At 40.7% G+C, this 9,394-nt stretch overlaps 1 pseudogene; it reads left to right on the forward strand.

The window, feature by feature from the left end:
- Nucleotides 1–4,226: 4,226 nt before the first annotated feature.
- LOC147436459 (uncharacterized) lies at nucleotides 4,227–6,970 on the forward strand (annotated as a pseudogene).
- The last annotated feature ends 2,424 nt before the right edge of the window (nucleotides 6,971–9,394 follow it).

Below are 9,394 nucleotides of genomic sequence, written 5' to 3' on the forward strand. Positions count from 1 at the left end.
ACAACATTGTACATACCTAGCAAGCAATCTATACACCTTATATATGAAATATGTTCAATTCCATAATTTCATGCTGCTTAAATCGTGTTTCCTATTGAATGCATGTCAATACATACGAGCCAATGTCAACTCAATCGAAATTAGTACAGCCGTCTACCAACTCATTGTTCCCCTGACTGATTAGTGACTCGACTCCAAGCACACTGATCAGTTGTCTTTCACACATCTTTTCTAAGGGCAAGTTGTTTTATTATCAAACTCTCTAACCAAAGCTAGCTGACTTGGTTTTTGATAATTGTGTGTGGCTCTTGTGTCAACCAAAAGTGGCCGGCGCCTCTTGTCATCAGTGTATTTTATAAAGCATTTAGGTATTCCAAACTAGAAGCCCAAACTTTTTAAGAGGCATGTACTCCTGCATCTCACCATAATCACCACAAGCGACAGCTTGTCTACACATTACTTACCTCCCTCTGCATTTGAGGCAGATGTTTGGATGTAGATATTGTAGTTAAGTTTAAAAACTGGCACCATGAAGGTGCCCACGTAATGCGTAAATGCCCATCTTCATATACGTTAGATACTTGTTCAGGGCTTTTGGCATTGTGCACAAGAAATTTGAGATTGTTCTGTCAAGATTCATTTATTCTTTCAATCCGAGGCCATTCGACCCCAACAATGGAGTACATAGAAACCAATCTACTCACCATATATGGTGGATGTACACCTACTTTTGCATTCTTATGCTAATAAGTCTTTTAGTGGGCTCATTGTATTGCTTTGAATGTGCTTTGTATTGAATGCATGTCAGTAGGTAAAACCCAACATGAACTCGATCAGATTTACAGCACGCATTATTCCCCTGAGTTTGTGACGTATTAGTTACTCAAAGCTAAGCTACAAAGTAGTATTTCTAATCAAACGTTCTAAGCCAAGCTAACTGCCAAGCTGTTTTTATGATCAAACTTTCTAAGCCTGGCTTGGTTTTTGGCAATTGTTTGCGGGTCTTTTGTCAACCAAAGGAAGCCTCTTGTCATCAGTGCATTACAACCTGGGCTATTCAAACAAGAAGCCAAAAGTTAACAGGCATGCAATTGCAAGTTATCGGAAGTGTTGGATCAAGAGAACAATGAGTACCTCAAATAAATATGTAATAACAGGATGACATAATTAACACAAACAATTGCCAGTCTAGAGATTACCTCTGCCTTTTGAGGGCAGAGGATTGGATGCCGCACTCCTAGGCAAGTTCTAAACACGCAGCTATGCACTTGATGCGTGAATGACCATCTTGACATGAGAAAATGTCTGTGTATGAGTATTTAGATACGATATACCCAAAAACACGACATAACCTTAAACAACCACAATGATCCTTTCTATATCAACTGCAGGTGACCTTGATCTCAAGTACCAAACCTGCTCCAAAATGAAACATGGGTCACCCTCGTTGCAGGCCAGCTCCTGCAAGTAGCTTCCAATCTGTTCAGCACTATCCCAATTGCCACAAGGCAATACTCATCCACTACCATGGCTTGTAATTTTTTAATTGCTTTTTTCTTATACCAACAGAGGGAAAAAAGTTCCCACTATTCTTCTCCTGCCGAAAACGATCTCAACTCAGAGATATTAATCTACTTGTCCTTCATTAAGGCCAATCTACTTGTGCTGCTAAAACCGTGTGATGATTGTTGCTAATCAAGCGTCCCAAGGAGATACTCAAAGCCCGATCAGCTCATGCAAGATTGGACAGTTCCTTTGTGTATCATGATTCCATTTATTTTTGAGCTCTGCAAGCCCCATTTTAATACAAGTACAAATTGTTCACATGAGCTCATGATGCACTTGCCCATTCACACTCACACAAGTCAAGATTGTAGAGCTCTTGGACTTTCGATCTCCCAACGATTTTATTCATTCTTGAAATTCATGAAATCCTCCTTCTAGAAGACCTAAAATTTCACACCTCAAATGGATGAGTTCAAGTTCTAGAATATTCAGAAAGATACTTATGCCAAATGCATTAGAAAAGGCATATTACCATAAGAATTCTTTGTCATGCATCTCTATTGTTGGGTCTAATTCTCTCTTCCGACGCCATTTTCAGGGCACTGTCTATGGCCAGCTGACAATGCTAGCTCACTACCTATGTACAACATTAAAGGAAGGTTTGTTGTAGAACCATAGTTTTTACCTACACTCTTGTGGTCAAAAGTTCTTCAAGGGAAGGTATTACACATCTCTTTCTGCTACACCCCTATTAAAACACCTCTTCTGGCCGCCATCTCCATCACCCCCTTCCTCTTCTCCTTTTCTCACTTGCTCACCGGCCGCCATCTCCATCACCCCCTTCCCTCTCCTTTTCTCACTTGCTCACCCCCTCCTTTCCTCCACGCGCTCTCTGCCCCCTCCCCTCCCCCCCTTTTTTCTTTCTGTCAAAGTCAACGATGTGGCAATGGGGAGAATGCAAGAGAGAGAGAGAGAGAGAGAGAGAGAGAGAGAGTGCTGAACCAACCAACCTTGACAATGAATTGATGATATACAATGGGGGCAAGGTGGTGCTACCTTAGCAAATTGCCCACCCAAGATTTGACAAATAAGTAAAATAAATACCTTAAGCCAAAAAAAAAATTGGATTCACATTAAATTATTCACTTGAGATGCTACAACGTTAAAATTTGTCTTCTTCTTCTTCTTATTTTGTGGCTCATAGTAGACACCCAGCAACTGTACACTCCACTCGATACACCTCGGTTATGCTTTCACCAATCTTTTAACCTTTGAAGAATGCCATCTTGAGTCCCTTTTGCCTCATAGAAAATTGAACTGTAGACCACACTACGTCCAAGAATCCGCATTCGTGAACTGTGAACACATCACGTCCAAGCATTCCTAGACAATGAACTTTGAAACACATCCTAACTAGCCAACAAGAATGAATTGGTGCACAATCCATAGTGTCTTAGATATGTCTGATTGGTTCCTTGCCATATGCATGTGCCTTGAACTCCGTTGAACTCCAAAGCATGGGTTTCAATCACTCGTAGGGAGCTTCATTTTGCCCCTCCCTGCCGCTCACAAGCCTCTCCCTGGGATGAAGCTAGTTGCGGCAACCGCCAACTGACTAGAGATTTGGCATTGTGACCGCTGTGGTCTTCACCACGTGTGCCATGCCAATCTCCTTTGTCAATTCAGAGGGAAAAAAGTTCCCGCTATTCTTCTCCTGCCGAAAACGATCTCAACTCAGAGATATTAATCTACTTGTCCTTCATTAAGGCCAATCTACTTGTGCTGCTAAAACCGTGTGATGATTGTTGCTAATCAAGCGTCCCAAGGAGATACTCAAAGCCCGATCAGCTCATGCAAGATTGGACAGTTCCTTTGTGTATCATGATTCCATTTATTTTTTAGTTCTGCAAGCCCCATTTTAATACAAGTACAAATTGTTCACATGAGCTCATGATGCACTTGCCCATTCACACTCACACAAGTCAAGATTGTAGAGCTCTTGGACTTTCGATCTCCCAACGATTTTATTCATTCTTGAAATTCATGAAATCCTCCTTCTAGAAGACCTAAAATTTCACACCTCAAATGGATGAGTTCAAGTTCTAGAATATTCCGAAAGATACTTATGCCAAATGCATTAGAAAAGGCATATTACCATAAGAATTCTTTGTCATGCATCTCTATTGTTGGGTCTAATTCTCTCTTTCGACGCCATTTTCAGGGCACTGTCTATGGCCAGCTGACAATGCTAGCTCACTACCTATGTACAACATTAACACTAGGTTGGTAACAAGACAGATTTATGTCCTAGGACACTTTTATGTCCTGTTAACTCGCAATTTTGCCCGAATTAATTCTAAAATTATAAATAGGACTAGTACATGGGACCAATCCTCAAATTTCTCAAAAGACTTGAAAAAAACTTGGAATTAATTTAAAACCGGTTGCATGCCAGCAAGGTTGGGTAATTAACTCAATCAATAATTCAAGTGATGGATTTTATGACAATTGGCCAATTGTCCATGGCATGTCGTGCAGGAAAAATGCTTCCATGCGCGTGCGTAGGCTCTAAATTGGGGGTGGATCTTGACCGTAGGTTGAAGAGGGGATCCAAGGGCTGAGGGTGAAAGCCCCAAAACCCAAAATTGAGTGAGCCCTTGAGCGGGGTCTGGCAAAAACCGATTTTTCCCCTCTTGGAGCTTCCGAATTTTGCAACGTAGATGGCGTCAAATTAGAGGCGTTATGCTGCAGGGGAATTTGGTTGCCGACGCATTGGATGCTACCCACAGTTTTTTCAAGCCCAAGAAGGTGCACTCTTGCAGGTCCCGGCAGTTTGGTTTGGGGCATCATGGGCTGAGCAAGAATTTGGAGAAAAGCATACAGAGGTCTTCTTTTTTGGTGTCCTGCAAAAATACTTAGTTAAAAAGCAGAAGTTCTCTTGCCGATTTGAAGGGGATTCAAAGGATTATTCAGCTTCATGGGATGATGTTGCAGAATTTGTTGTGCGGAGCTCTCAACGGGTGCATTCTCCTCAAAGAAACTGTGAGGTAAGACAAGAATCTACACCTCCACCTTCTTCATTTGGAATTGGTGAATCAAGTCATGCACCTATGCTATCAAAACATAATTCGGGGGCTGCAAATGATTTTGATTCCCCGCTTGTTGGGGGGGAAGAGAACATAACGCATGTTGAAGAACAGGCTGAAGAGACTCCACTTGACCCAACCCCACTTGGTAGGCGTCTTGGAAGACCACCTAAATCACATAGGCGGGGTAGACCAAAAGCATCATGCATGCCTGCAAATGGCACACCTGAAAATGTATCACCCGAATATAGTAAATCTGCATGTGGTGGCCGACCTAGAAAATGTAAGCCTTCTTATGCAGGGGGCAGACCTGGCCCTTCAAGCAGCCCATTTGATGTTGCTAATGATGATGAAAGTGATGATGAGCATGCATCAGAAGGTGAGGGGGTTGAATGTGGTGACAATGAAATATTGGAAGCCGAGGGTCCTGTACTTGATGACTCTCCTGATGGAGATGCACATTTTGTTGATGTGATTCCTCCACAGTGGAAGAGTGGTGATGAATTAGAGCAAGAGCCACATGGTACATTTCGGGCTCTTCCACCTTTGAATGGTGTCAAGGGACCAGACTTGGGACATATGCCACGTGAATTTTGTGAGTTTCATTTGTTTTTGATGCTCTTTCCACTTGACCTTGTTGATCATGTTATTAGTGAGACTAATGTATATGCCGAGAAAGAGAGGCAAAGGTGTGGCCGGTTGCATGACTCCATGCGAAGATGGGCTCCAATAGATCGGCATTATTTCCTACGTTTCATGGGTGTAGCTTTGGGCATGGCACTACACTACATGCCGTCAAAGCAACATTATTGGAAAGATGAGGTAAGAGTCTCCCTTCTATTTCCTAATTTTGGTGAAAAGATGAGTCAAACTACATTCCAGCAAATCAAAAGGTTTTTGCATTTACGGGACAATGCACAAAGACCACCTCGGGGAACTAGAGAGCACAGGTTATGGCAATTGCTTGAGCTAGAGGAGAGGTTGAATTACACTTTTCAAAAGCATTATAATTTAGGTCAATGTGTGACTGTGGATGAACGCATAATTCCTTCTAAGTGTAAATTGAATCCATGTAGAGTTTACAATCCCAAAAATCCTCATAAATTTGGTATCCAGGTTTGGAATCTATGTGACTCCGCCACGGGGTACAATTTTGCATTTCAAATCTATGATCGACAAGATGCCATGTACTGAATTGTCTTTTTATGTTGTTGCAAATTTGGTGAAGACATTGCCAAGAAAAGGGCACCATGTATTTTTTGATAGGTACTTCACATCTGTGAAGCTTTTGGAGCACCTAAGAAGTGAAGGTCAAGGTGGCACCAACACTTATGTATGTAACAGGAAGCACTTTCCCGCCACCCAAATGTTGCATTTGGGTAAGAGAGCACGGGGTGCTTGTCGGTTTGCTTATTGTAAGAAGCAAGGTCTTGTTGCTTGTTCTTGGATGGACAAAAAAGAGATTCTTTTTGCTTCTAATTGCTATGGTGTGCAAAAAGGTGAGGTGTTGCGCTTGGTTGCTGATAAGAGATTGCCTTTCTCATGTCCGGCACTTGCCGTGAAATATAATGCATGCAAGGCTGGTTGTGATGTCTTTCATAGCATGGTTCTTGGTAGTGGCTATAGCTTGCAAAGTAAAATGCACGGTTTTAAGTGGTGGCATGCAGGTTTTTGGGGTCTCATGGATTCTGTTTTTACAAATTGTTGGATTATATGGAAGGAAATATATGGCAAAAAGGATGTGTGTAGATTTGACTTTATGCTCCATATGCATGAGCAGTTGGTGGACAATGCATTTCGGCCTTATGTATGCAAGAGGCCAGTTGTTGAGGATGCATACAATGGTCACTTTCCTATCCGTTTGCATGATGTAGCCAGCAAGTACTGTGTCGTTTGTTCAGCTAAGCGAAAGAAGCTTCTTTCGGAGCATAAGGAGGTTGATAGCTCAAAGCCATCACGCACCATTTGGGGGTGTGGTAAGTGTCAAAAGGTTATGTGTGCTGACCCTTGCTTCAAGGAATTCCATGCAAGGGTTGTTATCGACTTTCTTGATGATGGGCACTCAAGAGTCTCTAGACGACGTCATCCGCCCTTATGTAACTTCTCTGTATCACTCTCTCTTTATGTGTAGGTATTTTTTTCATACATGGCTGGTTTTTGTGCTCATTGACTCCCTTTTTTGTTTGTCTGTAGGAAAGCTTTTGCAGGTGGGATGCTATTGGCTGGTTTTTGATGTAAAATGCTGGTTTTTGCTGCAGAATGCTGGTGTATTTTGCTACAGAACAGGTTTTGTGCTCATTGACTCCTTTTTTTGTTTGTTTGCAGGAAAGGGTTTGCAGGTTTCAAGCTATTGGCTGGTTTTTGCTGCAAAATCCTAGTTTTTGTTCATGGCTGGCTGTTGTTCATGGCTGGTGTTCGGCGATGGTTGGTTTTTGTTTATAGCTGGCTTCTTATCATGGCTGGGTTTTGTTAGGTATGTCTATTACGCAAAAACCTTTTGTATTAGCTTTCTTCTTGCTTGTATGGATGTATCATCATAGTTTTTTCCCACTTGTGATATGGTTATGGCATCATAAGCCTACTCAACTTTGCGTCATGTTTATGGTATCCTGCAGGCAGCGACTTATACCTTCCTTTTGGTAGCAGCGGATACACATGTAGTGGCTAAAGAAACTATTACATGGAAGATTGTGTTTTGATTGCAGTGGTAGCAGATAGTGATGATAGACATTTTGGCCAGTTTTAGTGCGACATGGATATTATGTATCACCTATATGAGGCATTTTGTCAAGTCTTTTGTCACTTGGAATTGTGCTTTTCATTTTTGTTTTTGCATCAGACTCATGACATGCTTGGTTATGGAAGGGATTCTAAATTGTGCCAGACTTGGTGATTAGGTTTCTTCATGTCTTTGCCTTGTGAAGTGTGTTTCACCATGTATATCTTTGCATCAAGTTTGTGAGGTGCTTTATGCATATGTATTGAGATGATAATTTATCTTGCCATGTATTTTGAACATGGAATTGCAACATGTGCTAAGCTATGGTTATTATGGCTTTAGTCGTCTTGGTGCATAGCCCGATCAACTTCATCTTTGTTGGTTTAATTCTTTCTATCTAATGCGACCTGTTGATAGGTGAATAGCCCTATCAATTTTATCTTTGTTGGTTTAATTATTTCTATCTAATGCTTTTGTTTTGTGCTAGGCTTGATCATGGCCAAATCTACCCTTCATCTCTAGAGCAAATGACAGAAACTTGGTTCGCAGAGTTTTGTATGGGTGTATGCTCATGGGTGCGTGCGTGTGGGGTGTGTGTGTGTGGGAGTATATGTTCATGCGTGGTAGTATTTGTGGATACTATGCATGATGTAGCTAAAGGGTTATATCGTCTTGTGGTTCACAACCATGAGCTTATAGCTGCACTTTTTTGTTATAGGTGAATTTGATCTTTTCCTGGATTCATCTAGGTATATATTAGTTGTCTTGGTCTTTATCTTGCCTTGTATTTTTGTCGGCTTTTATGTTTTTGTTGAAACATGGAATTGGAACATGTGCCAAGTTATGGTTATTATGGCATTGTTGCCTTGTTATGGCTAGGGCTATATTACAATGCAATGAATAGTTTTGAAGATGTTAGAATGCTTATTATGGCTACTATTTTGGCCAATGTACATATGGTTCTTTTCCAAATGGTTGTATGCTATTGTTCATTAGGTCTATCTATCCTTGCGACTATGTTCATTGTAACTTACGTTGGTTGAAGAGTGGTATGTGCAAGTTTGTGGAAGTGTGGTGGTAATACCAACAGGTTATGCATGTTGAGATGGAAGCATTTGTTTTTGGTTATAGGTTGGGGCCTTGACATGTTATCTTTGTGTTACTTTGAACGGCTCTACTAAGAGATTTCTTTATCTTTGAGGAAGAAAATACTTTGTTCTATAATGTTTTTTAATTGCTATTGTGCATATTATTTTCATGCCATCTCTTTTTCATTGTGTATTATATATACCTTATCATTAGAGCTTGATACAAGCCTCCGATTTGTTTCCTCTGCAATATAACCTACTAGTATTACAGTGTTTTGTAGTTGGGAAATAGAATGTCGTGAATAATCTCCTTCTCATTATGAATGTAAAAGGCAAATAATTGGCTTCTTTGTGTCAAAGACATCTAGGAAAGAGTTATAGTTCTCATCAAGTGGATGGTATACTAAATTGAACTCTCATTTAGGTATTTGTAGCCCGACATGTGCGTACACCCCAAACTGTCTAAAAAACATGCTAATTTGGAGTAAAATGTAAACCATTTAGTAGAATTTTTGAGGTAGTGAGCACTCATTTATTTGAAAGCTATAATATTGTAGATCCCTAGAAAAATGTCAGAATGGCTAGACCAATTTTTTTTTTAGAATACCAAGTGATGTACTAATGAGATTCCCTGTTTTTTGCTGTTTGTTCAAATGCACTTACTTTGATACCTCGGTTCTCCCATTGCATTGTACATTTTACCATACTTATAATTTTTCCAAAAGCACATGGGTATTGTGAATGTGCTCAATGAAGGGTTTTGTGAATGGAGTCATCTTCTAGGAATTGTAAAGTTTTTCTTAAACCCTGCAAAGGACACTTTTATGTCCTGTTAGGTTACCAACCTAGTGTTAAAGGAAGGTTTGTTGTAGAACCATAGTTTTACCTACACTCTTGTGGTCAAAAGTTCTTCAAGGGAAGGTATTACACATCTCTTTCTGCTACACCCCTATTAAAACACCTCTTCCGGCCGCCATCTCCATCACCCCCTTCCT

The sequence above is a fragment of the Adiantum capillus-veneris genome, chromosome 18 (assembly GCF_014529385.1).
Source record: "Adiantum capillus-veneris isolate H3 chromosome 18, ASM1452938v2, whole genome shotgun sequence".
Taxonomy (NCBI): Eukaryota; Viridiplantae; Streptophyta; class Polypodiopsida; order Polypodiales; family Pteridaceae; genus Adiantum; species Adiantum capillus-veneris.